Source organism: Silene latifolia, chromosome 10 (assembly GCF_048544455.1).
Source record: "Silene latifolia isolate original U9 population chromosome 10, ASM4854445v1, whole genome shotgun sequence".
NCBI classification, from domain to species: Eukaryota; Viridiplantae; Streptophyta; class Magnoliopsida; order Caryophyllales; family Caryophyllaceae; genus Silene; species Silene latifolia.
Genome location: NC_133535.1, coordinates 36,950,673 through 36,975,224, shown reverse-complemented (window position 1 = coordinate 36,975,224; position 24,552 = coordinate 36,950,673). Strand labels below are relative to the sequence as shown.

The 24,552-nt window shown below is 40.2% G+C and overlaps 1 non-coding gene across 1 annotated transcript; it reads right to left on the bottom strand.

Moving 5' to 3' along the window:
- Nucleotides 1-543: 543 nt before the first annotated feature.
- LOC141610169 (small nucleolar RNA R71) lies at nt 544-650 on the bottom strand. Its single transcript, XR_012528065.1, has one exon. It is a non-coding gene; the product is annotated as a small nucleolar RNA R71 (small nucleolar RNA).
- Between the last annotated feature and the right edge of the window lie 23,902 nt (nt 651-24,552).

The following is a 24,552-nucleotide window of genomic DNA, read 5'->3' as shown; positions in this document are numbered from 1 at the left end:
GATCACGAAATTGAAAGGACTTTGACAACCAATAAAAGACTTGCTAGGAGAACTTTGAGAGGTATTGGTGAGGTTGTAGGTAGTCAACCAAACACTATTGAGTTCATCAACTCTTTTGCAAGAGAAGGTGAGGAGAACCCAACACAAAATCCAACACAAAATCAACCCACAATGCCTAAATTTTCATCACATTCCGTACCAACCGAGGAGACCCTACCTAATGGTACTCCCACACCACAACACTTAACCGGAAATTTTATTGCCAAATCCGCATTTACCCAATTAGTCGAAAGAAGCCAATTTGGGGGGATGCCTAGTGAAGACCCTCACTCTCACATGGAGACTTTTTGTGACTATTGTGATGCGATATCTCAAACCGGTGTAACCCAAGACCAAATTCGATGGGTCTTATTTCTTTTTTCTCTAATTGGCACCGCGAAACAATGGTTGAAAGGCCTTGATAAGGCTACTCTCGGAATTGATTCTTGGAAGAAATTGGCTCTAGCTTTCTACAAAAAGTTCTATCCACCGGAAAAGACTAACATGCTAAGAGCTCAAATTACGGGCTTTAAGCAAAGATATGAAGAATCTTTGTATGAAGCTTGGGAGCGATTCAAGGGAATTTGTCGCTCATGTCCTCACCATGGACTTAGCGAGTGGTTCTTGGTACACCAATTTTGGAACGGTCTCTATGAAGACTCAAGAAACATTCTCAACATGGGATCAAATGGAATGTTTACCGAAGTTGATGACAATCAAACTTGGAACAAAATTGAGGAAATGGCGGTCCATAACTCACAATATAGTAGGCCTCGCAAGGCTACTAGAGGAGGAAAGCATGAAGTGGACTCTATTACTCAATTGGGTGCTCAACTTAGTGCTCACATTGATACCATCAATTTGAAGTTTGAAAAAGCTATGGCTAGACTTGAAGAAGCCTCAAAATCACCAAAGCATTATGTTAATGCCATGACCGCATCTTCATCAATCCCAAGTGTGATATGTGAGAATTGTGTAACTTTGGGACATGACCAAAGTGAATGTAGGGGAACAAATGAACAAGTGAATGCTTTTCAAGCATACAAGAGTGGTACCCCTTATTCAAACTATTACAATGAAAACACCAAATTCCATCCAAATCTCTCATACAAAAGCCAAAATGTTCAAAACCCTCAAACAACATACACCCTACCTCCCATGAGAAACCAAAATCAAAGACCCTTTTACAACCAAAACCAAGGTTATCAAAATCAAACTCCATACAATCAACAAAATGACCAAGGTTTTGATGTTCAAAAAGCGGTCCTCCAAATGCAAAAGAATCAACAAGAGTTTTTCACTCAAATGCAAAAGGATAGTCAAGCAAAGGAAATCACCATCAACAACATCCTAGCTTACACCAAAATGTTGGAAACCCAATTGACTCAACTAGCATCTTCAAGCTCACAAAGACAAAAGGGGCAATTACCACCTCAAAGTAATCCCCCAAGACATGAAACGGTTAGTGCCATTCACTTGAGGAGTGGTACAAGGTATGAAGCACCGAAGAAGCAAGTTGAGGATGAAGTTGTGGAAGCTAGTGACAAAGAATAAATTATGCAAAACTCCAAGGATAGAGAACCATCAAAAGAAGAAATATCAAAGAAAAATGAAAACAAGGTCAAGGAGAAGGAGCCCATTGTGATTATACTTTCTTTTCCGAGTCGTCAAGACAAGCCCAAATTTGATGACCAACTTGGAAAATTTATGGAGATTGTGAAGAATTTGGAAGTCTCGATTCCTTTCACGGAATTAATCAATCACGTGCCGGCCTATGCAAAATACATGAAAGACATCCTTACAAAGAAGAAGTCGATCCGGAAGCTTGAGACTATCGCCTTCACTAAGGTGAGTAGTGCAATACTTCAAGGGAGTTCACCTCCAAAACTTAAAGATCCGGGAAGCTTCTCAATACCGTGCACCATTGGCGACACCACGATCAACAAAGCCTTATATGATCTAGGGGCTAGTGTGAGTGTTATGCCGTACTAGGTAAGTAAAAGGTTAGGGATGGGAGAGCTTAAATGCACCAATATCACACTCCAAATGGCCGATAGATCGACGAAGACACCATTAGGGATATGGGAAGATGTTCCCGTAAGAGTTGGTAAATTTTTCATCCCGGTGGACTTTGTCATTGTTGACATGGAAGAAGACTCCAATATTCCAATTTTTCTAGGTAGACCTTTCTTGCACACCGCGGGTGCGGTGATTGATGTGAAGCATGGAGAGCTCACTCTAGAAATGGGAGATGAGAGCATAACTTTCAATCTTGACAAGACCATGAGAGCTCCCCGTTTGCATGAACCATGTTTTATGGTTGATAATTATAGCCGGAAGGATGATAGGAAGAAGTCGGAACTCCAATGGAAGAATAAAATTGATGATGCTTCATTCAAAGAGCAAGTGAATTGTAACAAAGAGAGCTTGAAAGGCTCACCAAAGTCAAGCAATGAAGAAGATGGCCTCATTGGCCAAGACAAGAAAGTGGGAGAGTTGTCTCTATCAACCCAAGAGATCTTTAGTGACCAAGTAGATGAAGTTTGTGGTCTTTGGGACGATGAGTTTGAAGGGATTTTCAATCCCTACATTGGTAATGCTATCGATAAAGACCAACATGAAGGACAACAAGGGCAAAGGTCTATTGAATATCTTTATCATGATAATGAACAAGCTTTTGACTACTTCTTCAAGGTGTTGAGCAACATCAACAACACCTTGGACATGCCCCCATGACATCTCACTAAGGATGAGAGTTTGGTGGAGTCCTCTCCAAACCACCATTTGTAAATATTTCTAACTCCCTAACTCGCATTTTAATTCTTACATTACATTTTTGTCATTTTTGGATTTTTATGCTTTGATCAAGATAATTATCATTTTTGAGAGAAGTGAGGGAGGGACTAATGATTTAATTGATGTGTAGTGTTTTAGCTTAGTGTGGGGATAGCAATTGCCTAGGCTATTCATACCTTAGTAGTGCCCCTACAATGAAGAACACGGGATTTGAAGAATGAAAATGACGCGGGATATGCAAGTACACGGATGGAATTGAATCCGGGTAGACTAGGAGGAATCCGAGCGTCCTTAAGGGGAATCCACTCGCCTTTAGGGAATCCGGGCGTCTGTTGCAGAATCCGTCCGTCCAATTGAACTGAAAAATTGAAAATTTGGGACTGTTAGAGAATCCGAGCGTCCCAGCAGAGAAGACGCTCGTCTGGAAGAATCCGCTCGTCTTTGCAGAAAGACGCCCGTCTTTTTGCCAGTGCAAAATAAGAAAACTCGCTGTAACAAAAATCCGCCCGTCTTCAAAGGAATCCGCTCGTCCTGCAACTGAAGAATCTGAGCGTCCTTGTTGAAAGACGCTCGTCTTTAGGCGAAAATTCCTGAACCCAGAACAAGCAAAATCCGAGCGTCCCGAAGGAAAAACGCTCGTCTTCCCCCTATAGTTCGAAATTTTCGGGTGTTTTTAAATACCCCTCCCACATTCATTCCTTCATTCATACATTCAAAACACTACCATAAACCCAAAACCCCAAAACCTTCATCCTCTCCATCACAAAAACAAGATTTCCTTAACCAAATTCAACAAAATCAAATCCAAACTTCCTTTTAACAACAATTAATCACTCCTTTTCCAACAATAATCAATCCAAGCACCAAAATCTTCAACCTTTGAGTCGATTTTTGAAATACAAAGGCAAATTCTCTCATCTTAAAATCGATTTGGGTATAATTGGAAATTAAATATTTTCAATCTTTTCTTGGTATAATCATCAATGGCAAGAACAAAAGGATCAACAAAGGCACTTAAGGCAAAGGCACTCTCAAAAAGGCAACAATGCCTTCAACAAAGAAAGCTTCAATGGCTATGGTGGTTGCTAGTGCAAACTTGGAAGTTCAACAACAACAAAATCCTCCCTTGGAAGCAACAACAACAACAACTCCGGAAATTGCTCAATTATCAAACTATCCGGAGGTAATTTTCATTTCTAACTCCCATAGGGATAATTTTGCCAAGTATGCTAAGAAATCCATTCTACCCACCAAATTCATATGTGAATATGCCTTGAACAAATTGGGTGTCCTTGAACAAACAAAAGCCTTCTTTGAAGCCATGGGGTTGGGAAAATGGTTTGCTACAATAGAATTGACATACCCCTCCCTTACCTTGGAATTCTTGAGTTCATTGAAAGTGACTAAGGTAGAGACTAGAGAATACATCGAGTTTCGCCTTGCCAATGTGAATAGGCGCATCACCTTTGATGTTTTGATTAAAGCATTAGGTCTTAGTGATACCCCTCGTTATTATAAGAAGCCCGAAAAATATGACCCCACTCCTCTTTGGGAGGCGATTTCCGGGAAGAAATTTGAGAACTTTCATGCTTGTCGCGCTCTATTAGTCCACCATCCGGGCAATAGAGTGTGGCACAAGGTCATCGGGAATACTATCATTGCAAGAAAAGACACTAACCACTTTACCAAGCTCGATTGTGTTCTACTTGAGTCGGCCTTAAATATTGGAAGGGAATTCACCAAGCCTTACAATGCTCTAAGGCTTTTGGTGGAAAGATGACTCAATGTTGATTGTGGGAAGCAAGGCACCGCTTTTATCGTAAATGGAGGTCTAGTTACTCTCTTGGCCAAGTACTTTGATCCGAATTGCAACAAGGATAGCAAGTATGTGGCGAAAAAAGGGGGTCATCTCATTGACATGGATGCAATGATTAACAAGTACAAGTGGGTCACGCATAATCCTCTTGACACCAAATATGGGTGGCTCACCAATGATGCTAGATCTTTTACTTTGCCTTCCAAGATATGCCGTTTGAGTGTTCATAGAACAAACTACCTTCTCCCCTTCTCAAAGGAAGCCGAATACATCATCCGTCAATAAAGGGGTGAAATAGAAATACCCTCCTCCTCCATTGTCACACCACCCTATCCATTCAAATATCAAGAGTTCAAACCCGAAGGTGTTGAAGTGGGCAATGACTACATGACTCTACTTATGCAAGAGATGCACAAACAAGCTTATAAGGACCGGGAAGATGCATACTTGGCCCAATATCCACCCCTCCTTCATTTAGTTAGGTAAGTACTACTTGATCCTTCATGTCCTTTGCCTAGTTGGGCGGATAAGGAAGTCTTCTTTCCAAGTGCATCTAGGGGTGAAATACCGGGTGACGATGAGGTTGTCGGTGATGAGGTTCTTGATAATGAGGGCATTGATGAAGAGGTAAATGAAGAAGAAGAGGCTAATGAAGATGATGAAGAAAGTGATGAAGGAAGTGAGCAAGGAAGTGAAGAGGAGAGTGGTGATGAGTCCACTTCTATTGAGGAAGATGATGACAATGATGATATGGTGGAAGACTAGCAAGCTTTGGAGGCTCCTACCCTCTTGAGGTTTGTTTACTTCTTTCTTTGTTTTGTTTATTTTTATCTTGATCATAGTTGGAGAGTCCTAGCAACATAGAGGACTAACACCTCGGCCCCATTGAGGTGTTCTTATTTCATTGTTCCCGCTTTTGAAAATCCAAAATGACAATTTAGTTTCATGCATTGCATCTTGTGTGCATGAACTACCCCCAACTTTAGGACATTAGAAATAATGTCTATCTCGGTTTGGGGAAGTACATGCATACGCAACGGGAGGTAATCTAAATTACGCTCTCCGTCATAAACAAAAACCCATGCATCATGTAGTGTAGATTAGTGTAGCTTGCATTTAGCGTAGAATTCATTCATCATGCTTGCATAGTTTCCCATCATTTTGGCCATTGAGGACAATGCCCATATTAGTGTGGGGATGGGGAATTATAACTTAACTTTTATTCAAAAAACCCAAAAAAATCAAAAAAATTCGAAAAATTAAAAAATCAAAAAATTTGAAAATCCAAAAACAAGTTCATTTCCTTTGTAGTGTAGACTTGTATTTATTGTTGTATATATTGTATTTATTCTATCCTTGTTCACATTGATCGACTACGCCACATCCGAGACATGAGGATATTGAAGACCGCATGGTATGATCTTTCCAATCTCCTTTTTCCTCTTTATGTTAATGACTATGTGGCTTTATTTTAATTGATGCGGTATAACAATGTGAATTTAGGACTTGCATTTAGTTTATATGGCATTTTAGTCGGTAGAATCATTTGCATTAGGATGTTTATATGCTAGTTACATCATGGCATGTAGTTTGCATGTTAGAAAATTTTGCGAAACCGTCTACTTGGGAAGCTTGACAAGTGTACATAGGCCCTAGTAGATGCCTTTTCTTCTTAAGACTTTGCTTGTTAGAATACTTATAAAACACCCTAGGATGTGTCATGCTAGTATCCTTTGACCCATGGATTAAGGCCTAGTCAAGAGTACCTTGTGGTGTGATAACTCCTTGGCTACCGTTTATTCCAAGGTGACCCTTGAAACCATGCATCCATCATTCATGTTCTACCACATTTTTGTCATCAAAAGGAATGGGCACAAAAAGAAATTGATTTGAGTTCAATGAAATGAAAAGTGAAAGAAAGTTTGCAAAATGTATCAAATGAAAAGAGGAGCAAAAATAGACTCCTAAAGCTTCAAATATAAGGCACCCTCACTACATATGGGGTGACTTTGAAAATGTTCAAAAGAAATGCAAAAAGTTGTCAAGTATTGAATTGCCAAAAATCAAAAGAAATGACAAAAGAAAGTGTTCTCAAATGTTATATGCCACAAGAAATTGGGGGGAAAAACAACAACAAAGCAAACTCCCAAAATGAAACTCAAATATCTATCGATCCCTTTATCCATCGTATCCATTTTTGTGCATGGTAGAGAGGGGACGACCCTTCTTCTTGTCTAGGCAAGAGGGGGAATTCCGCGATCCAACAGTGTTTCTAACACCATAGGGAGTCTACTCTTGACAAAAGCATTTAACGATTGAGGACAAAGGTACCCTAGCTTGACACAACTTGGAGGTGATTTATTGGTATCCTTCTAGGCTTAGCAGTTTGAAGAAATTGCATCTATGAAAGAGTGTGTACCCTTGAATTGCTTCCCTTGTAGATAATTTCCGCCACTTAGATGAGGAAAGTGGCTATTCTTTTGTAGATGCATCCATTACTTGATTTTGTGTGCTTAATGTTTGGATGTGTCGCCATTTTGGCAAGACCCACCTTGCCTTGCAAGAAGGCATCCTACCTCATGGTTGTCTTGTTGTGAGTTGAAGGGGCGGAGTGAGACCCGCTAATTGTCTCATATCGGCTATGCTATTAGGTTAGTTTAAATAACGGTCCTAGTATTTGTCACCTCTTTACTCGGGACGAGCAAAGGTTCGGTTTGGGGATATTTGATGTGACCATAATTAGAGCATATTTAGTCCCCGAATTAGCCTTGTTCCCATGCTTTTTAGTGTATATTTGGGTCATTTATTGTCTTTAGTTCTTTGTTTTACATATTCTTTGAGGTTTTGTGTCCTTGGTAGGAAAGAAGTGCAAACCTTGCATTTTCATGGCAAAATGAAGCTAAATTGATTGAATTCAATGACCAAGCATCAAAGAGAAGACAACATTAGAAGGCCTTTGTACATACTATAGTAGATGGGCAATAATGAGAAAAGATCCTTGCATCTCCGAGGAAATCCTCAAGGATTTTATGAAGAAAAAGGAAGAAAAGAAGAAAGAAAGAAGCTGTAAGACAATCCGAGCGGATTGTCCACAAGACGCCCGTCCAGCACCCACAATCCGAGCGTCTTCCCCCTGTGGACGCCCGTCCAAAACACCCCAAATCCGCCCGTCTTCCCCATCTGGACGCCCGTCCAGAATCACCCAAATCCGCCCGTCCCGTGCCCTGGACGCCCGGATTCTCTAACAGCCTTTTCGTCTTCTACAAGCTTCAAGGAAGGATGCGCATATTTTTCTAAGACCGGCAAAAAGGAGACTGGAGTCTCCCTAGAGACCGGCGATTCCTCAAGGACTTAATCGTCATTTAAGCCCTTAGTAAACCCTAATCTATGTAACTAATCCCCACTATAAATACCCCATTAGGCTAATTAGAAGAGCATGTTCTTATTAGCAATCTTTAGTGTAGTTAATATCAATCAAATCTCTCTTTAATCTTGTAATCAACATTTAATAAAATTTTAATACAAGTTTCATTTTCTTAATCTCTCTCTTGTTCATCCTTTGTTTTGGGTAATTGAAGATTATTTGGGTTATTATTGGGAGATTGACAACCTTCCAATCTATCATCAAGTACTTCTATTATTCTTTGCTTTATTGGAATCATTAGTAGGTATAATTCTCTTAATCCCTTTTTAATTATTGTTAATCATTTTCATTTATTCATCATGCTTTACTTTGTTGGTATGATTGACAACCTTGCTAGCCTTTTCAACATGATAATGAGTGAGTAGTTTCCTTAGCTAGGGCAGGGAAGATTAAGTCGACTTGTAGGTGTTGTACAATCTAATCGATTCGGCTCCGGGACCCAAACTTTCCTAGGATTGTAAGATATAAACCAACTCGATCCATCACAACAATAATTGCTTGCTTATAATTTGAGAATATGTTTGTATGATCAATTCCCATGAATCCCCTATGACCCCATGACACCCTAGTGCCTTTTATCAATTGTTTACATCCCTTTTAATTCATCTTGCTTGTTTACTTTCATTGCTATTTAGTTTAGTGATCTTCTACTTCAAACCCCAAATTGTGACACCCTTAGACACCACTAGTTGCAATACAAAATCTCATCTCAATTCCCGTCCCTTGGGATCCGACCTTTACTTGCCTCTTTACTAATTGTAGAGTTGTTTGTGAAGTTATAAATTGTGTTTTGGTCTAGGCGCTCCTAACGACAAGTACTGAAAACTAAAACCTTCAAAGGGAACACGACCAAGCCCCCCGCGTACCCCGAGGCCCTTGAGTACACTAACGCAGCGGGGATGACGACGATCTCCGAGCTTCACGATTTCGGCGAGGACGTGCCAGATGCTGGCCTGGAGGAGTGGCATTACTTTGTTAGGAGGGTAAGCCCCCATCTTCAGTCGACTTTTGTTGTTGTATAAGAATATATTTGTTCATTTCTTTGAAAATCTTTTGTTTATTGAAATGCAGTTGGCGCCGTCTCGGCATGTGGCGCTGTGAAGGGTGGCCAACCGACTGCGGGCTGCAGCCATCGAGGCACTTGCAGGTGGCCGAGGACGACAGGTATGAACCTCTCATTTCCTTTATTTTGCATTTTGTTGTAATTTCTCGCGTTTTGTTTGAAATGATTAAAATGAGGCATTTCTTTGTTACTTGCAGAGGGAGCGCGACCTGGAGCATGAGCTGGCACAATCCCAGGAGGAGACAGCTCGCCTGTTGAGGGAGTTGGAGGTCAGGGACGCCGAGATTGCTGCTCTCGAGGCGAGGGTTGCCAAGCGGGGTGGCGAGCAGGAGTAGTCGTATTTGCTTTCGTTGTCGTCGGTTGTCTTGTACATACATTTGTACATTTTGGACTTCATCTTGGAATTTTGGACCTGTTTTGGGCGAGAGCCCCCAGTTTGATGTACATATAGCATTTTGGTTGTATATATGATGGCCTGAGTGATTTTGCTGCTTGGTTGTTTGTTTGTTCCTGCAGGTTAGGTTAGAACGGGTTTGGTAGATGACGGTTTATGCCGTCATGCTGCCCAAATTTATATAGAATTTTTACATAAAACACATAATATACACATGGCTTAAACTAGCGCAAAATGAGAAAATGACCTAAAAAATGCGAAAAATTGCCCAGAAATGAGCGGAAATGACGAAAATGCCAAAAAATGACCGGGCGGTAGGGAGGGCTACCCCCTAAAAAAAACGTAAAAAGAAATATATAAGTTTGAAATGAAATGTGAAAGGGGAAGTGAAATGATTCTCCCAAAAAAGAAAATAAAATGAAATGGGTAAGTGTGCTCGTTTGGCGAAAATGTCGATTTCGCCTCGAAAAGCATGCTCGGAAAATTAGGAAACATAAAATATGGTAATTTGATGGAATTACCAAAATAATAACCTATAGGAATAGGAAATTATAGGCAAAATAAATTAGAAAATATCCAAAGCGGAAAATCACGGAAATCTTTATGGGGAAGAGGCGCAGCAAGAGCTTCGACCCTTCGAAGAGGCGCAGCAGGTGCTGCGCCGCTTCCCCAGTTGGTCAGTTCCGATGAAAATTAGGAAACAGTTTTTAGTATAAATAGAGACGTCGGGGAAACTTTTATTCATATAATTCCTCCGTCTACCTTCCGTCTATTTTACAAAAGCTCTCCTATTTTCATGGAAAAATTCAAAAGTTATGGATGCCTTTGAAAACCGTCTCAAGGAGTGGACCAATGAGTTTACAAACGTTGAGAAGCATGACATGGGTGCTTTTAATTTAGGATAGATCTTGAGTCTCAAATTGGTGAAGGTTGTGAAACCTTTCATGGATGCTTGTCTTGAATATTGGGATCCCAATTTCCATGTTTTTGCCTTCCCTGGAGGCGACATCTCTCCTTTCTTTGAGGAAATTGCTGCAATTGGAGGATGGGATCCAGAAAATGCGCCTGCCATACCCTCTAGCAATCAGGGGTATAAGGGTAAATTTAGAGACTTGCTTGGACTGACTAAAGCTGAGGTTGATCGCCTTGTGACCTCAAAAGGAGTTCGTATGTTTGACTTTATTGACCAATTCATAAATAGGAAAGACCCTTATATCTCTTATGTGGCGAGGCGTAGGGCATTCGGGTTTTGCCTACTGCATGGTTATGTCATCCAAGGGCATGTTCATAAGGAGATGAGAGGGTATCCTCATTATTTGAGCTTGGTTGAATAGATGGAGCTGCGCAAGAGCCCAGCGTGTCTGTGCCTAGGAGAGATCGTTCTAGGGTTGGACAACAAAAAAGCTAACCGCGAGCTTCCTTGTCTTGGAAGTCCTATCATTTTGCAGGTAAGAACTCGCTTTCTCGTTTTGTACAATGCCAACCGTTTTTTTTTTTGGTTTTGGCATTAATTCCCGTCTTTTTGTAGGTTTGGCTCATGGAGCGTCTGCGGTTGCTCGAGCCCCCAGTTAATGTGCCATGATATCATGCTCGGTCAATTGCGATGAGAAGCAGGCTCTACATGGTGGAATTCACTCGGGTTTGTAACTATTGGGAGAACAAATTGAAGAAAGAAGGAGGTCCTTTGATCCGATGGATTGTGCCATGGTGGCATCTCAGGTCAGTCACTGGAGTTTCATGTTTAGATCCTACCCGGTCAGATCGCATTGCTGGCTTTGAATTCATGATCTGCATCTTCCCGGAGAGATTGATGAGGCAAGTGGGCCTTAAGCAGAAGATTCTGAAGCTTAACACCGTTCCTCAGACTGCATTGGCATATACTACCGAGAGTCGTCGAGAGTGGGCCCTCAAATGGGCTCAGAGGAACATGTGGTTCATACTTTCTCCTGTTGGCTCCTTATGGGTATCGGATTCATACTTGCAATGGAGGAAGGCTACCACTCCCGAGGAGCGCGAGAAATTAAGGAAGTGCGAGCCTGTTGACTACAAGATTCGTGAGGTAGCAAAGGAGAACCAGAAGTATTTGACTGAGGGGGAGGAAGAGGCCGGATTCCGAGTTGTTCATCCGTCGAAAAAACCGAAGACCGCCCCTGCCGTAGAGATGGTAGTGGATCGAAATGGTAAGGCTAGACCGCGAGAGAGACCTTTGGTGATTTTGTCAGAGATAGCACAGGAGCTCCCAGCTCGTGGTCGAGACAAGAAGTATGATAAAAATGACAAAGGCAAAGGAAAGATGAAAGAGTAGCCTAAGTCGTAGTATTATTTGTTATTATTATTATTTGTAATAAATGGCGGGGTTTTTAGAATCCCAGCGTAGCATTTACTTTTCAGCATTTTGTATTATGTGGCATATTATTATTACTTATGAATAAAAGATTAATTAGTTATGAAACTATTGTATTATTTTTTTATTATTCTTGTCGAATTTCAAATGCAAATGCAAATGTCCTTCTATTTACATTTAAAATAATGGGTTGTATCCTGTGAAGGATTACTTACGTATTCATTAAAAAATGAAAACAAACCCTTGCGCATAGTTCGAGTAAATGCAAAAAGAATAATTATTCTAAGCAAGAGCTTGTAGTGAACTAGAAAATAAGCATTAGCTTTACTTACTCCTAAAATACAACTCAATTTATTTGATGATATGAGGACAACGAATTGTCAAAATGCAAGAGCAAGGTGACATAAGCTTTGTTTCAGCGGGCCAAGGGCCATTTTTATTTCGTGTCGCATGAGCGGCACGTGGGTGTTACGTGAGGCGCGTTTTTGTCCTGTGCTAAGCATAATATCGTTTTAGCTGGTCGAGGTTAGTTGGATTAGCGAACTCATTCCCATCAAGGTCTGTGATCCTAACCGCACCCCCCGAGAGTACGGACTTGACTAAGAATGGCCCGGCCTAGTTGGTTTTAAACTTTCCTTGTGGATCGACATGTAGAAGAGCTCTGACTGATTTGAGTAAAAAGTCTCCTTCTTTGATGTTTCTGGAATTAACCCTTTTGTTGAAGGCTTGTTTGATATGTGCCTGATATGTTTGCACATTATATAATGCGCGCAATCTTCGTTCATCCAAGGGATGAGTTCCTCATATCTATCTCTCTTCCAATCAGCTTCTGGAATTTGACTTTCAAGCAGAATGCGTAAGGACGGGATTTCTAGTTCAACTGGTTGTACAACTTCCATACCGTAAGTTAAATAGAAAGGAGTAGCCCCAGTGGGTGTCCTAACTGATGTGCGATAACCCCATAATGCGAATGGTATCTTACTGGGCCAATCACGGTAATTGTCGATCATCTTCTTGAGGATTGTAATGACATTCTTATTAGCTGCCTCTACTGCGCCATTGGTTTGAGGTCTGTTTGGCGAGGAATGGTGATGCTTGATCTTGTATTTAGTCAGCAATTGTTCACTCTCAGCCTGGAAATGTGATCCATTGTCACTGATGATTTCATGTGGGCAACCATATCGACAAATGATATTAGTTTATATGAACTTTGCCACGTTTTTAGCTGTGAGACTATTGTATGATGCCGCTTCGACCCATTTGGTGAAATAGTCGATAGTTGCCAAGATGAAACAGTGGCCTCCTATTCCGGCTAGAGTGATATTCCCGGTGATATCGATTCCCCTGGCAGAAAATGGCCAAGGAGATGTCATTGACAGGCTAATCGTATACCTACCAAAAATAACCAACTGGCACTAACTAATATAGCTAGGGAAGTCGGGTCGATCTCCACAGGGAGGCAAGATATCTTTTAAAGGTCCGCTTATTTAAGTCACTAAAATGGGGGGTTTTGATTTGATTTTCTAAACTAAAGGGCTTGAAGGCAGAAAATGTAATAAAAGTGATCAATAAAGAGAGAACATGTCAGGATTTCGGTTCACTATGGTAGTCTAGTGACTCAACTGCAAATAGCCTAGATAATTTACTGCGAGATAGATACTGGAAAGGTCCTTCCGGTTTACTTTCTATCCTAGATTTCCACTAACTTAACTTCCATCCTCATTAGGGTAGTCTACTGTTCATAGCAGGTTTATTTAGTCCAATCTTCGGGTCCAGGATTAAATTTAACCAGATTAAAAGGTAACTTAGAAGCGTGCACTCAACTAAGTCGGTATTATAATTAAATTGCTATTGGTACAGAATCTCACAAATAAGTCATCTAGCCTATTCGTTACATCGTCACAATTCTACCATAGATCCCCTAATCCCAACATGAATGAATTTAGCTACTCATGCTATTAATATTGTCAATATTAATAATGATGAAATAACTAACTAGAAACATGATGTAATAATAATAATAACGCATAAACAAATTAGGGCAGAAATTAATGACAAGAGAAACAAGAAATTAAAGCAAATAATTATGAGATTAAGATTAAAAGGAGAGAAGGATTACAATCACTAGAATTCCAGCGTAAAGAACGAACGAGATCCAAGCAGAATAAACCCGAGAGCAAAGTACAGTGGAGAGTTTTAAGGAAAGATTGAGCAGTAATTAAAAGTAAGAAGTAGTGTAAAGTATGATAAAAGTCCCCTTAATGACCTAATTATCGAAGCTTTAAATAGAAAAACTAAGGTTCATTAACTAAAATATGGCAACACTGTTGAAGCTTGTGTCCTCCACAATTAGTGTGATAACATTTATAAATCTCTTACATGTTCACAAGGGTATACTTCGTATTTTATCAGTTGATTAACGATTACTTAATAACGGTTGGCTTGCTAGAAAGTTTGACGTTATTATCATACTGATGGCGGTGATCAACTGGTCCCTAAAAGTCACACCTAAAGGATGTGTTTGAGAGATGTGATTATGGAAATGTAATCACATTGATGCCTTATATGACTAAAAGGTTAGTCCATGTATTTGACTAAACAGTTAGTCAATGTGATGATGAGACGATTATTTAATTCAATTAAATAATATTAGCTGAGACGAATTAACTGTCAATTCGTAAATTGAATATAATATGTTATATTTAATTAATGTATATAATGTTAGCTTAAACGAATTAAGATGTTAATTCGTAATTAAACGTAACCAGTTATATTTAATTAGCAAATTATAAATATGTTATATTTATAGTTAATGTATATATATACGATATTGTCATAATAAATGTTGACAGACCGGTATTAATAAATCGACTGCAAGCTGTTATAAGTGGACTTATTAATACATGTCAACATAATTGATAATTGATAAAATATACAGATATTATTATACATTTTTGATAAATACCTAAAAATAAGAAGATTTTTCTTCTTATTTTGTTAGGTGGTTTGACCGAAAAAAAGGTGAAAAAAAATATCTACCCTAATGACTCCTAATACACGGTTTATAGGGAGAAAGGGAGATCATTTTTTTAACCTAATTTTTCTAAACAACTCTCTCATCAAAAATCACAAAAACTCTAAAATTAATTAGTGAATTTAAGGATCTCATTCTAGCAATTTGAGGGGCATTTATCGGAGCATCTTGCGTGCAACAATTAGGAGAATATCATTTTGATATTGTTCTTAGGCCTAATTTGCTAGTACCAAAGGTTGATTCTTGATCTTTACTATTTTGTTTATGCAATTTCTTTTATGACTAGTATTCATAATTATAATTTCGTTATAATCCTAATAATCTTAAAGGAAGTATACCGATATTTCCTACAAGTGGTATCAGAGCCAAGGCCACGAAATTATTTTTGATGATTTTCATAATTGAATTTAAACAAAATTTAAAAGGAAAAAAAAAATTTCATTTCGGCAGAATTTTTTTTTTTGCCGTGAATTTTTTTATTTTGCCGATTTGATTTTTGTTTTGTTTCCATTTTGATTTTTCATATTGTTGTTTTAATTAGTTAAGATGATAATATGATAATTTGTAGATGTTTTGATTTAATGAAAATTAAATTGAAATGTAAATGGAAATTGTTTTGATTAATGATGTTCAATTGTTTTTGCTATATGGTTTTTGGCAAACAAGTTAATTTAACATTCAAATCAATTGTGATGATATGGTTTAATCATGATTTAGATGTTCTTTTTAATAAGTTAAATTGAATCATCAAGTTTGAATATATGTTTAAATTAAAAAGATGATTATGCCAATCTTGTTCTAATAGCAACTATAAACAAATTTGTTCATCTTAATGTTTTTTTTTGTTTTGATAATTAAAAAAAAAGGGGCTGTTTCGTTTTTTTTAATTCAGTCGAGAGAAAAAAAACTGTTTTTTTTAAACTAGGGCAAAATGCCGAGACAAATTGAAAAAAAAATTTCTGTTTTTCCTTTTGTGGTTTTGCCGTGAATAATAATAATAAAAAATTTTGGTTTTGTTTTTTTTTGTTATGCCAAGAACAAAAAGAAAAAAAAAGGGTTTCGTTTTTATTTTTTGTTAGTTTTTGGCCAATATTGATTATACATTAAATTAATAATGTATGATTAATTGTTGTGAAGAAGTTCACAATTTTAGATACCTAATTATTTTAAAGAGGTTTAAAATAATGTTGGATTAATTCATATTACAAGTAAATATGAATTAAGATTGGAATTAATGTGAGTAATTGAGGAATTGTCACATAATTTGATCATTTAAATAGGTGGTTTGGATAAATTACTCAACATAATTAAGGAATTATGTCTTGAATGTTTAATTTATTAGTTGATGCATTTTTATTTAGTTGAATGTTTTGTTGAATGGTTTAATTTACGTATTTTTGCAATCGGTTGTAATTTGTAATACCTAGTGTGGTCTTAGTTAAATTATGTTTTCGTAATGATGGAAACATAATTTTTAATATAATTTTGAGATCTCGTATCTCCTTTTGGTTTTCTTTAAGTATTATGGTTTTGAAATTAGAATGTAAATAGGTTTATTATGTAATTTTTAAATTGTAATTTTGAGAAGACTAAAGATGGAGATTGGACTGCTCACTCCCGCTACATGGACCAAGATGGAACATCAAGACAAGCTTCTCGGGTCCAAGGATGGATTCCAAAGTTGTATTTATTAGGCCACACTAGGACTTTATTTTTGTTTTACGTTTTACCATTCTTATTGCTTTTCACTCACATGATAGTTAGTGCATCCTATTCCGCCTAAACCAAACCACCTACTAAAATGCATGAAAATTGACTCATATAGATTGAATGTTAGTTTTCATTGACATACAGATGTCACACAATTTTAAGCCATCATCTTAGTTTATTCATTCTCGCATGCTAGATATTAGTTAACTTAAAATGAATCAAAATAAAGTTGGTGGAATCTTCCTCTAAAACTGAAATTGAGACTAGTCTTTATAGGCCAAACAGCTATGAATCCCTTCTTCGTCGGTAGGCATATAGGACCTTACTCTCCATATGACCCCTTCTACGTTGGGTAAGTAGTTTGTGTTGACTTAGTTTACCTCAACATTATAATCCGAAGAGTTTCTCGTGATTATGATGGACTAGAGATAGAATTTACAGAAATTATCGACCAAGAATTCTAAAAGTAGAATTAGCCAAAAGGTTGGCTTATCAATTTAAAGATAATTGAGTCTTGGAATCATTTATATAATTCTTGAGGGAGGTCAATTGTATAAATGCTTGAGTCTTCGCGTTATAACAGTATTGCATTAGACTTAAATCATAACGATGAGAATGCTTATTATATTTTTCTTCTTTTCGCAGTGTAGAATACGTTTTATTTTGATAATACTGTTACAACAAATGGCTGGAAATAACGAAATCCCAATGCCAAGTGCCACACTTGGACGCGAGTCCTGGCTAAAAGCTTTCATGGACCACATGAATCAGTTCACTCGACTGAAGAATGACGGATCCAACTTTGCGGACTGGAAGGCATCATTACGGAATGCTGCCATTGCTGGCGGTAAGCTCAAGTACTTAACTAAGCCAATACCGGTAAACCCAGGCCCCAATGCAGGAGTTAAAGAGTCACTTGCTTATAGTGACTTCGTCATGGAAGCGGGTGCAATAAAGAACGTACTCATCTTTGCAATGGAAACCAATTTTCAAAGACGCTTCATTGCCCAAGGTGCAAACAAGATTTTCACCACGCTCACTAATGAGTTCTCAAAAGCACCGAGAATCGTTACTTATGAGCATACCTGTCGCTTCTTTGATGCGAGACTCCAGAAGGGCCAACCGGTTAGCCCACACATTCTTAACATGATTGAGAATGTCGATAAATTGGAGGCACTTGATTGCAAAATCAGTGAGAGCATAGTCATTGACCGTATGCTTCATTCACTTCATGATGGTTTTGCCCTTTTCAGGGCAAATTACTACATGAATGACATGAATAAAAGTCCTCATGAGCTACACTCACTTCTCATACAGACCGAGAAGGATATGAAATTGAGTGGGAGCATGAAGCAAGATGTTCTCATTATTTCCAACAAGAATAAGGGTAAGGGCAAAGCTCCCGGTGACCTAACTGTAGGAAAGCCAAAGTTTAAGAAGCCAGGAAACGGTAAAAGTGGGCCTGGTGAGACTGGTGGCTCACAAGGCAAGGCAAAGAGCAAGGGTGGTGACATTAAGTGCCACCATTGTCACAAGACTGGACATTGGAGGAGGAACTGTCCCGTGTACCGTGAGGACATAAAAGCAGGCCGCGTCACTCCTGTTGGTATGTCATCTTATTTTCATATGATTGAGATTAACCACGCAAGTTTCGGAACTTGGGTACTTGATACTGGTTGTGGTTCTCATCTGTGTAATCATTTGCAGGGCCTAAAAAACGTCACACCTCTCAGAAAGGCTGATGTGGACCTGCGAGTCGGGAATGGAGCTAGAGTTGCTGCAGTCTCAAAGGGAACATACGTAATCCAACTCCCTAGTGTTTTTGAGTTATATTTATATAACTGTTACTATGTACCCAGTTTGTCTAAGAACATTATTTCTGTTTCCGTACTTGATAAAGACGGTTTTTCATTTTCAATAAAGGATAATAGCTGTATTTTCTCTTTCAATGAAATGATTTATGGCAAAGCAGTTTCCATGAATGGAATTTACATCTTAGATCAAACCACGGATATATTACACGTGAATAATAAGAAATTAAAGGTTGGTGACAAAGATCAAACTTATCTATGGCATTGTCGAATGGGACACATAAATGAAAAACGTGTAAAGAAACTCGTCGAGAATGGGACTATTCCCGCATTCGATTTTTGTACATTTGGCACGTGTGAATCATGTCTTATCGGCAAAATAACTCGAATTTCCTTCAAAGGTGTTGGAATGCGCGCTAGTGACCTATTAGGACTCATACATACTGATGTATGTGGACCTACGTCAATTACCGCTAAAGATGGCTATAGATATTTTATCACTTTCACGGACGATTTGAGTAGATACGGATATGTCTACTTAATGAAACATAAAAGTGAGTCCTTTGAGAAATTCAAGGAATACTAGAATAAGGTTAAAAACCAACTGGGTAGAAAGGCTAAAGCACTCCGTTCAGACCGGGGTGGCGAATATCTTTCAAATGAGTTTGATCAACACCTTAAAGACTGTGGAATCGTTTTACAGTTAACTCCACCTGGAACACCTCAATTAAATGGTGTGTCCGAACGGAGAAATCGAACACTACTTGATATGGTTCGATCCATGATGAGTCACACGGTAGTACCTGATTCATTATGGGGTTTTGCTCTTTTGTCAGCTGCTCTTATACTTAACCGAAGTCCGACTAAAGCTGTCGACAAGACTCCATAAGAAATGTGGAAGGGAACGGTCCCTAACTTGTCCTTTATTCGTATTTAGGGCTGCGAGGCTTATGTCAAGTGGAGACACGAGGATAAGCTCGGCCCGCGATCGGTCAAGACATAATTTATTGGTTATCCAAAAGGAATGTTTGGTCATTACTTCTATTCGCCTACCGAACATCGAGTTTTTGTTGCGGCTAGTGCGACGTTCTTAGAGAAAGAATTTCTCGAGAACAAGTCAAGTAATAGAACCTTCGAGCTGTCGGAGATTCAAGAACCAACAACCGAGGAACAGATGGAGGAAGTTGTTCCTTCAACTGATGATACGGTTAATATTCCTCAGGAACCTAGGAGGTCGGGTAGAGTCTCTAATCCTCCAGACAGATACATTGGTATGGTCGAGGAGAATGACGTTTTGATCCTAGAGAGTAATGAACCCGCTACCTATAAAGGTGTCATGACCTGTTCCGACTCAAAGCTATGGCTTGAAGCCATGCAATCCGAGATGGACTCCATGTATGAGAATGACGTATGGGATCTTGTTGATTTACGTAATAAGGTAAAACCTCTACAGTGCAGATGGCTTTACAAAATAAAGCATTCTGTAGACGGGCAACCAGATACCTATAAGGCACGACTAGTGGCAAAAGGTTTCACTCAAGTGCACGGATTGCATTATGATGAAATTTTTGCACCCGTAGTTATGCTGCGTTCCATTCGGATAATCTTAGCGATTGCCGCTTTTCATGACTATGAAATTTGGCAAATGGATGTGAAAATCGCCTTCTTAAACGGTTATTTGGAGGAAGAGTTGTACATGGTACAACCCGAAGGTTTCATAGATCCTGAAAATCCTAAGAAAGTGTGCAAGCTTAAGCGTTCCATTTATGGACTTAAGCAAGCTTCTCGGAGTTGGAATCATCGTTTCGACCAGGTGATAAAAGAGTGTGGTTTCACTCGATCGGTCGAGGAACCATGCTTATATATCAAGTCGAGTGGGAGCAAGATTGTTTTCTTATTATTGTATGTCGTGGACATACTCTTGATTGGGAATGACATTCCTCTCTTATCTTCGGTTAAAGGATGGTTGAAGAACCATTTCCAGATGAAAGATCTGGGTGAGGCACAATGCATATTTGGAATCCGTATCTATCGAGATAGATCACGACGGATGTTATCACTGAGTCAGGAGTCTTATTTGGATAAGATTCTTAAAAGGTTCAGCATGACCAACTCCAAGAAAGGGAAACTTCCAATGACTTCTGGGATGCATTTGAGCAAGTCTCAGTCACCCACGACTCCTGAAGAGATTGAGCGCATGAGTCGTGTTCCTTATGCATCAGCCATAGGATCAATCATGTATGCCATGATATGCACACGTCCAGACGTGGCATATGCATTGAGTATGACGAGTCGGTACCAAAAGAATCCAGGTGAAACACACTGGATAGCTGTTAAAAACATCCTTAAGTACCTACGGAGGACTAAGGATAGGGTATTGACTTATGGAGGAGATACTAAGCTATGCGCAATCGGTTACGCAGATGCTAGCTTCCAAACGGATCGAGATGATTCAAAATCTCAGTCCGGGTTCGTCTTCACTCTTAATGGTGCTGCGGTCAGCTGGAAGAGTTCCAAACAGGATGTTGTAGCAGATTCTACTACTGAATCCGAGTACTATGCCGCTTCCGAAGCAGCAAAGGAATCTATATGGATGCGTCAATTCTTACAAGGACTTACGATAGTTCCTAGTTCGAATGACCCGATCACCATCTATTGTGACAATAGAGGTGCCATATTCCAGGCTAAGGAGCCAAAGTCTAGCAACAAGTCTAGACATGTACATCGGAAAGCTCACCTTATCCGTGATTACGTGGAGCAAGAGGAGATAGTGATTGACAAGATAGCTTCGGATGATAACATCGCGGATCCTCTCACTAAACCGTTGAATTATGATAAGTGTTTGGGCTAAAAATAGCACAATAAAGAAGGCCCACTTAATAAAATAAAAAGCTATGGAAGGAGTAATAAGGAGGAAGGAAGCCCGCGGTTGGAGAAAGGGGAAACGGGCTCAAGGGAGATCAGGAGCCCATCATAGAAGGCGTCCGGATTAAGGAAAGAGGAGTTAGGGAGAAGATAGGGAGAAGTTAGGGAGAATTGGGAAAGGCGGCGAAGTATGGAAAGAGTTCTTATGGAAATTATATTCCCTTTCCATATTCAAAGTAGGACATATCTAGGGTTCTTACCCTATAAATAGCCAAGGAAGCAAATCAAGAAGGACATTCAACACATCCGCATTCACACATTCACATTCAGGAACGCATCAACACCACGGCTTATTATTATACTCAAATATACATTCGTCCCAGATCTTGCAGGCCTGACGCCTAGGGCCAGCGGGATTGACTTTGTGCCTCAATTGTAATCATCCTCCTATTCAAATAGTGCAATACTTGGCAGGGTACCGTCCCTCCCGCAGTTATTCCCACATTGGATTTTCCGCGTCACCAAATCTTACGTGTCAATTTACATTGCGTACTTTATTTCTTTATTTAGATGGCAACAAACGAACAATCATACGATTAACCAACGAGTAAGACTGCATTGACCCTAATCAATCAACTTGGTAAAAAATACCTAAACAGTTTGGCGCCCACCGTGGGGCATTGTGGTCGTCAATCATTGATATTCTAGATACACAATGGATAAGCAAGCATCTGAAGCCGTGTCAGGGAGCAGGCGACCATCGCCACCGCCATCAACTACTCAAAACCCGACAATAACAGTGGCTACACAGGCTCCCGGACACACCTCAAGAATCATACCGATAACAAAAACCTTTTTACCTCCTAGGACTCCTGCTGGCGCGGCCCAAGCCAGATCAGATAAAGGAACAGCAAGTTCAGGCCTCCCTCCGCCACCTAGTCCCACACAAATCTTACTCACTGGCGTAGAAAATCTTCAGAAGGCTATGGAAAACATGAGAGAAGACCAGAGGAAAGCTGAAACTGAAGCAAGAAGGAGGGACAGAGAGCTTTGGGCACAGATAGACATCTCAAACAAAGCGATCTGTCACCCGGCAAAGCGGTGACGGACGTGGGAAGGCCTACACTAATAGATCTAACGCAGGGGGCATCAGGCAGCAGGAATCCACTTCGACAGGTACCGGCTGAATTGATAACGAGATTGGATCTGTCCACGATACCATCAGATGGAAGGATAACCCCACAAGGGCTGGGACACCTCACGCCAGATAACTGGCTCGCAGCTAGCTGTATGGAAGTACGAGCAGGTGGCATCCCCGTCAGTAGCCCCGCCACAATCGATCAGACGCCTGGAGCGGGATCCGAGTCAAACCAACAAATGGATCGGCGGCAGGGGACAATCGTTACAACAACTCCTCTAGAAGTGGAACACATCGAACCTTCAAGAGCTCGGATCGGGAGGCAATATATTGAACCAAAGAAGAGCGGCCGACGGGCGGACCCAGATTCGAGCAAAGATAACAAATCATCAAGATTGAGCTAAAGGAAATACTGAGCAGGGTCCCAGGATTGCCACACCCATTCGAGAAAGCAGTTCTAGACAGCTACGCTGACTCACCATTCGTGGACACCATATCCATCACAGCCATGCCAAAGGGATTCACAAATCCAAATATGCCTCTCTTCGACGGCACAACAGATCCCTTTGATCATATAAGCCAGTACAAGTAGAAGATGATGACAGTAACAGCTATAGGGCAAGTCAAGGAGGCTTGCATGTGCAAAGGGTTTGGGTCCACCCTAACAGGACCAGCACTTCGATGGTTTGTGAGCCTGCCCAACAGGTCGATATCTACATTTGCTGAATTGGTAAACGCATTTACTCAATAGTTCGCAAGCAGCAGAAAACCGCAGAAGCATGCAGGAGATCTGTACAGAATCGACCAGGGGGCAGGAGAGAGCATTGGAGAATACAATACTAGGTTCAACAATGATAAGGTAGCAGTACGAGAGTGTGATGTCTCAACAGCAGTAGAAGCCTTCAGGAGAGGCCTCCACCATGACTCCGACCTATATAAGCAGCTAACCATGCACCCATGCCATAGTTTCGAGGCGGTACAGTAGAAGGCAGCTGCCGCAATCAGATTGGAGGAAGATATCCTAGCCAGAGCCAGCTTACTAAGCACGCCAAGTATTTCTAGTACCTCAGCCGTGAAGAAATCAGGAAGAAAGCAAACCACCAGCAAGAAGGATGAGAGATACAGACCATATGGGAGGGGAGTCAACAGAATCGAGGAAAATCAGCTACTCCCCACTCTGGCAGAGTATGGATTCACTACAGGTATCGGAGGAATCCTGAAGGCACTCAGGGAAATGGGAGATGGAGTTAGGTGGCCCAACCCATCAGTAGGAGAACAAGCTTGGAGAAAGGATAGCAAGAAGAAGTGTGAGTTCCACCGTGATATTGGGCACAACACTGAGGATTGCTACACATTACGAAGAGAGATCAAGCGCCTGTACGAACAAGGAAAGCTGAGCCACCTATTACCACGTGGGGGCAAGCAGCAAGATAAGGTAGGCTCCGCTAAGCCTCCAGATCGACCCACATGCACCAAAATCATAAACGTGATAACAGGCGGCTCAGACTTAAGCGGACTGACATACTCAGCAGCTAAAAGACGTGCCACCGAGATCAAAGGAGACAGGCTAGCCAATTCTTGTAGAATTTCTCACAGTGACCTGCCAGCGGTCAGCTTTGATGAAGGAGATACATACGACGAGCGAGAACATCATGACGCACTTATTATCACCTTATCAATGGCCAATTGCACAGTTAGAAAGGTCTTGGTAGATACAGGAAGCTCGGTCAACCTAATCATGCTGAAAACTATAGAGAACATGGGATTCAGCGAGAAGGATTTGCAGAAGAAGACTATTTCGCTAGTAGGCTTCGGTGGAGAAACAAACCACTCACTAGGCGAGATAGTCATCCCAACCTATGTGGGATGAGTCAACAAGCAAGTCAGGTACCTGGTTATAGACGGCCCCTCCACCTACAACGTCATCTTGGGAAGACCATGGTTGCACCAGATAAAAGCAGTCCCCTCAACATACCACCAGTGCATAAAATTCCCCACACCATGGGGAGTAGAAACAATAAGAGGAGATCAGGAGGAAGCTAGAGGCTGCTATAAGAAGGCACTCAAGTGCACTGCCAGCCCTCCCGCATAGCAATTACAGAAGCAGCATGTCCAAGA